Source organism: Cryptotermes secundus, unplaced genomic scaffold (genome assembly GCF_002891405.2).
Source record: "Cryptotermes secundus unplaced genomic scaffold, Csec_1.0 scaffold1065, whole genome shotgun sequence".
NCBI lineage: Eukaryota > Metazoa > Arthropoda > Insecta > Blattodea > Kalotermitidae > Cryptotermes > Cryptotermes secundus.
Window position 1 is genome coordinate 498,764 of NW_019737400.1, and position 6,356 is coordinate 505,119.

General features: G+C 40.8%; 1 protein-coding gene across 1 annotated transcript in view; it reads left to right on the forward strand.

Annotated features, from left to right (window-relative positions):
• The first annotated feature begins 3,862 nt into the window (after window positions 1-3,862).
• The window catches only part of LOC111870391, a 38,536-nt gene continuing 36,042 nt past the window's right edge, over window positions 3,863-6,356 (forward strand). The window contains exon 1 of the mRNA XM_033753829.1: window positions 3,863-3,990. The gene's annotated coding sequence lies outside the window, so the exon portion shown is untranslated. The remainder of the gene's footprint in view (window positions 3,991-6,356) is intronic.

Below are 6,356 nucleotides of genomic sequence, written 5' to 3' on the forward strand. Positions count from 1 at the left end.
TCGCGAAGAGTTATGAAGCTCCTCATTATGCAATTTTCTCCAACCTCCTGTCACTTCATCCCTCTTCGGTCCAAATATTCTCCTCAACACCCTTTTCTCAAACACCCTCGCCATGTGTTCCTCTCTTAATGTCAGGGACAAAGTTTCACACCCATAAAGAAAAACAGGCAAAATTATAATTTTGTATATCCTATTTTTTTTTTTTTAAGTTTTTGGACATCGGACGAGAAGACAAAATGTTATGGACTGAATGGTAGCAAGCATTACCCGAGTTCAATCTCCTCTTAATTTCCTGCTGAATCAGGTTTTGATTTGTTACCGTCGTTCCCAAATATCTGAACTGTGCCACATTTTCAAAATATCTGTTGACTATCTTTATATGATGATTTAGCCATGCATTCTGGTGACGAGACCGTCACATACGAGTACTCTGAGTTTTCTCTGTGTTTACTTCTAGACCAACCTCCTTATTAGTGTCAATTACAGTTTTCAAGAAATGTTTCAGAGGAAAGACTTTTGATCTTAAAAAGTAGAAAGTCATCTGCCACCTGCTTCTCACCGTGATGGTTCGATTTCAAGCTCACACCAGTTAATGTGGGATTTGTGATAAGCAAACGACACTGCGACGGGCTTTCTCCTGCCAATCTGCATTCCTTCGAATTCTCTAATTTCTGCCTCCTATCATCCAGGGCTAGTATAATGGGCCATTTTACAGCATACGTAGAAAGAGATTTACTCTCACCCCATCTTAAAAATAATAATAAATAAGCAAAAAATAGAAGAATTGGAAAAGAGTTATTAAATAAATTAACTCTCTCACACTGCACACAGCCAAGTGCAGGGTCACAGAGGAAGCGCCCAACTTAAAGACTGGGCATGTGTTGACCGACTGCCTGGTCAGGGCCATTTCATATTTCAAGGTTAGGAAGCAATAGTGGAATGGTAGTTAGCAAAGGAAAACAGAACGAACCTGCTTCATGCTCGTTTCTTGCTTGGCTTTTTCTTAGACCCTGAATATATAGGCGACATGTTTTTCCGAAACATCGGTTGACTTTCAACAGATTACACGACGTTATAACCCAGAAGACAGGACTCTTACCCTCACTGATAATATTAAAACGAATGCCACATGAACTGAACCCCAGGCTTCCATAGTGAGAACCCAGCGTGTGACCACCTCAGTGTATGACACGATCTGGGGAATATATTCGTGTAACGCAGGAATCTATAATTTATACGTTTATTCTAATGTTTAACCCTTTCTACTAGAGTGTATCACCTGCTTTGACACACTACAACTGTTCATTCTGCCGACAGAACATATTAATATGCTTCGTATAGTTCTGAAAACAAACAGAGATGTTTCGCCTAGATAGCATTAGCCTGTTTTCTTCGTAATGAAGACGTAGTATGTTTTCTGTGAGAAGGGAAGTGAATTCTTAAACATTATTTAGATGACTTTCAGGCTACAAAATTTTATAGTAATATTATGCAACCTTCAACACAATAAATTCGTAATAAATAAACCAATATTATTATATTAATACTCGTTTATTTGCACATGTTTCGATTCAGCTGGATCATCTTCAGACAAATATCCATGAAATGCGCTACTCGTATTGAATTTTATTATTAATGTGGATCCATATTTTATTTATTTCCTGTCGCTCCCACTTGGATCATAGGGCATCCGTGAAAAGGATTCGTTTCACTTCAGCTTCTCAAGCTTAGACAGTCTGTAAGATTCCTTGGATGGGGGATCAGCCGGAAGCAAAGTTTATACCTACACAGGACAACACAAAAACAGAAAAGAACGCAGACATCCGTTGTTTTGAGAGGGAGTGAAACAAAGTATATTGTAGTTACTATAGGATTCTGACGATGGTGTATAACACAGAGAGATATTGGGTTTTCGGACTTTATCCATCGTCCTGGTTTTTAAGGTAACTAAGAAAAACACGACGTTTAGAAAGAGCCAGCCTCAATCACTGGTCCAGTAATTGAGGCTAGCTCTTTCTAAGGGACCCAACAGAATAGGTGTTTTCCCTCACCCGAGGACGGAAACAGATCCAGTTTCCGAAACGTCGTGTTTTTCTTTGTTATCTTAAAAACTAGGACGATAGACAAAGTCCGAAAACCCAATATCTCAAAGTACATTGTGCCCAAAATAAAAGTGATTCTAAATTACTGTCTGGTTTTTCGTGGCTTCTTAACGGAAACAGCAACAGTAATTTAGAATCAACCTGTGTTTCTAAGGTTGTCACATCTTGTGCAGACAAGGAAGGTAATTTTTGTGTGTAGGAAGATATTCCAGGTTCGGCGATTCTGGTGCACATCCCATGTTCAAAATGTAATATCTTGACTTCCTAATGGAGGTGATGACTCACCCTCAAAAATGTTTTAGACAAAGTATAAGAACTTCAAACTTTCTCTACGTGCAACTGTACCTATATCCGTTTCTAGGCGAGGCTTTGGGAAAATTCTTGTCTGTTACTGCTGCTACTGACCGTGCGGACAAGGCTTTCGAGAGCATGAACAGACTTTTACAGAGATGAGAACAACTTTTAACGCAGGGGGTGAAGAACGGGAAAAGGGAAGAGGAAAATAGGATTACAAGAGATAGGGAAAGTGTCAAGCATAGGAAACGTACGTAAAACTTTCATGAGGTCCCAGGGAATATTTGTGCAGGAGGTCGCGTAACGTACACAAAAGTAGCGCATGTCAAAGTATATGAGATCCAAACACAGCAATCGGTCACCCGTTCCCAATATCTCCCTCCTGTCCCGCGAGCATACATGCGTTTTTCTCTCGTTTCTTCCACTCTGAAGTCCTATATGCTCCATTAAAGGACTTTAAGGTGGTTACAGAAAATCAGAGTACGCTGTGGTGGGGTTCAGGTCTGACAACGGCGACTTACTCTTCAATCTTGAAGATGGAGTCAGTATGTTCCTCCGAAATATCGATGAACTATTGAACTGCACCGCGTTATATCCCAGAAAATATACAAAATTAAAGTTTTGACTGTTTCTAATTAATTAAGCACCACACAATGAAGACTTATGGGGGAGTGGAGGTATAGCTCCATCATTCTTTACCTCGGCAGTACATGAACGAAAGTGGTCAACTTCATATTCCGGCTGCTTCATCTTGGGTGGGCCTCAGAGCCAACCAACTAAGCTGCCGCGTGCACCCGACAATGTCGTTAAACTTATAAATAAATACAGGAAACTAAGAGAGTTGTCAGACTTAAGTGAGAGAACACAAATTTCAGAAATACAGAGCCAAGTGGCCGTTATTATAAAATATGACTATAAATTATTATGGGGTTTCTGTGGTTTAAGATTTTCAAACCGGAAATTGAATATCACTTGGGCACCGTACGTGCCATGAAAGGCGCGCATTTTGAAGTTGTTCAGCAATCTGCATTATTGATTCCATAACTAATAAAACTCGTTGAGTCGCGCTTTAATACTACATCAGCAGTTTTATTCTGTTTTCTTCGTTTTGGAAATTATAGGCCACGGACACCCCGACAGTAATTTAGAATCACTCTATACTTCAGCATTGACTGTCACTTCTGGTTTCATGGGACGAGTAAAATGTCCGAGACCTATGGACCCCTTGTGTCATACGGTATTAGTGATATGCTGGACCTATAGAAATGAACTGTAACATCAAGCCTTATTACGTGACCAGTGCATACAACCTTGACAATAAAATCTGGTTACATAAATTTAACTTACTGGAAAACCGCAACGTAAGGTATAATCTGTGCTCTAATGAAACGCATTTGTGTACGGAATAAAACATTTTATGCTGAGATACTACAACTTACGTAACTAAGAGCGCTGTAGCGGAACCTGCTTAGAGTTGGTACGGCCGTCCATACAAACAAGAGCAGTTGGCAGCTATCTGCAGTGATGTAATATTTCCGCCATCGGAGGCATTTCATATACGGCGCATCAGAGAGCAGGAAGCGAAATTTAGCGAGTGAGTACTCCGCTGTCATTACAGCAAACATTTCTGAAAAAAAAAAATGGTTATGGTACACAACAAAAGAGTATAAAAATAATTATTTTACCTGCCGTTTTGCATGGTGGCACGCGGTAGCGTAGTTGGTTGAGGCACTATGCTGCAAGCTGGAAAGTTGCGGGATCGAATCCCGATTAGATGGATTTTTTTTTTTTCAATTTATCTAATCCTTCCAGCTGCATTATGGCCTGAGCTCGACTCAGCCTCTAACAGAAATGAGTACAAGAAATATTCTTGGGTGTAAAGGAAGGCCGACGCGTAAAGCTGATAACCTTACCGCCATCTATGAGCCGACTGTCTACAAAATTTGGGAACTTCAACATCTCACAACACTATGGGCCTCCACGGCCTGTTACAGGAATACTTTTATTTTTTACTTTTTTGCCGTTTTGTATGGTTGTAAAACAGAGCCTCTTGCTTTGAGGGAAGACTAGTAAATTACGAGAGCTAAGAAAATTATTTGAGTCTAAGTGATGTGAGCCGGTCACGGTAGCCGAGCGGTCTAAGTTATACACTATCTTCGCTCGTTCGGAAGCCGGGATCGTGAGTTCGGATCTGTTTCCTGTGAGGTACGAACTGAATTCTTATATATTATTCTTATACACTGCCGGTCACGGTAGCCGAGCGGTCTAAGGCATGTACTGTCTTCGCTCGCTCGGAAGCCGGGATCGTGGGTTCGAATCCCACTCAGGACATGAATGTTCAGTGTTTGTGTACAGGTAGAGGCCTTGCGACGAGCTGATCACCCGCCCAAGAAGTCCTACCGTATGTCTAAAATTTTGTAAACCGAAGTGAAACGTAGAGTTTCATGGAGGTAGGCCAAAGCCGAAATTGGGGCTGCAGCGCCAGAGAAATAAAGTGATGTCAAGCGGGCGCGCAATTTAGAATGGTACACAGCTAGGGACTTCGTTATTTTGACAGATAATCTACTCGTTGCCTACAGTCTTTTTGCGGACATGTTATACATCTCAGAGACATCCTAACTCCATAAATCTGAGTCCCTAAAAACGCCAGTCACTCAGCGACTCAAATTTTCCTAATATTTTATTGAATCCGAAGGTTCATTACCGTGTTCACAAGAGCTCTCCTCTGGTTTCTAGCCTGAGACAGATCAATTCAGTCCATAACAACCCACAGCTTAATGTTATCCTCCGGGCATTGTCTGGGTCTTGCTTGTTGTCTCCTTCCAGCCTTCACACCAAAACAACCTAATCATTCATCTTCACCATTCATGATACATACCCTGCCAATCTGATTCCCGGTGACTTCAGCATTCTAATTACATTTGGCGAAGGGTACAAGTCATGAGTTTCCTCATTATTCAGTTTCCTTCAGTTTCCTGGTATGGTGATTTTGAATCTCGCCGTGTGTTTAAAATAAAATAAAGTATACTTTATAACGTAGATGTAACAGCCTACGTCAGCTTCAGAGATGTTCTGGACCCAGTTATACGACTAATAATGTTAAGAGAGGGAAATTTGTGAAGTAACGTACCGGGTTGCAAGTGTATGTCGCATATTAGACATGTCTATAGAGTCTGGTGGTGAAATATTAAATAAAAGTGACTTGGAAGGCCAATTAGGATGTTTTGAAGGTGACATTGAAACGGACATTAGGAAATCGATTGTGAGAATGTGAGGTTTACTGACCTCAATCAGGATAACATCTATGGTGATAATTGATAACCGCTCACAGTGGCCGCACGGTCTAATGCATGAAATGTCTTCGCTCGCTGGAACGCTGGGATCGTGAGTTCGAATCAAACTGTAGGCATGGATGTCTGTGAGTTTTATTTGTTTGTTTGTGTTTGTGTTGTCCTGTGAAAATTTAATTATATAAGCAGTGCTGATGAGAATGAAATACACGTATATAACTACAGAACCTTTATTTAAACACTATAAAAATACAATACGTTTATTCATCGATAGAAGACTCAGAGGTTGAACTTATTTTTGAACGTAATAATGGAGGTCTGAAGAAACTGTCAAGTTTTGCCTGAACAGACAAGTCACTAATTGTAAGATTTGAGGTTTTCACGGCGGTGACTATGAAGAAAGCAGTCTTCTGGGATTTGGCACCGTGTATATGTGGTGTTAACCGACGTTTCGGAGGAACGTATCGCCTCCATCTTAAGGGTAGAAGGAAAAATACAAGAAATCCGCAGGCGAAGAGACCGTGAGAACCGGTACAAGCAGACCAGTCTGCGGATTTCTTATATTTTTCCTTCTACCCTGAAGATGGAGGCAATACGTTCCTCCGAAACGTCGGTTAACACCACATATACACGGTGCCAAATCCCAGAAGACTGCTTTCTTCATAGTCAC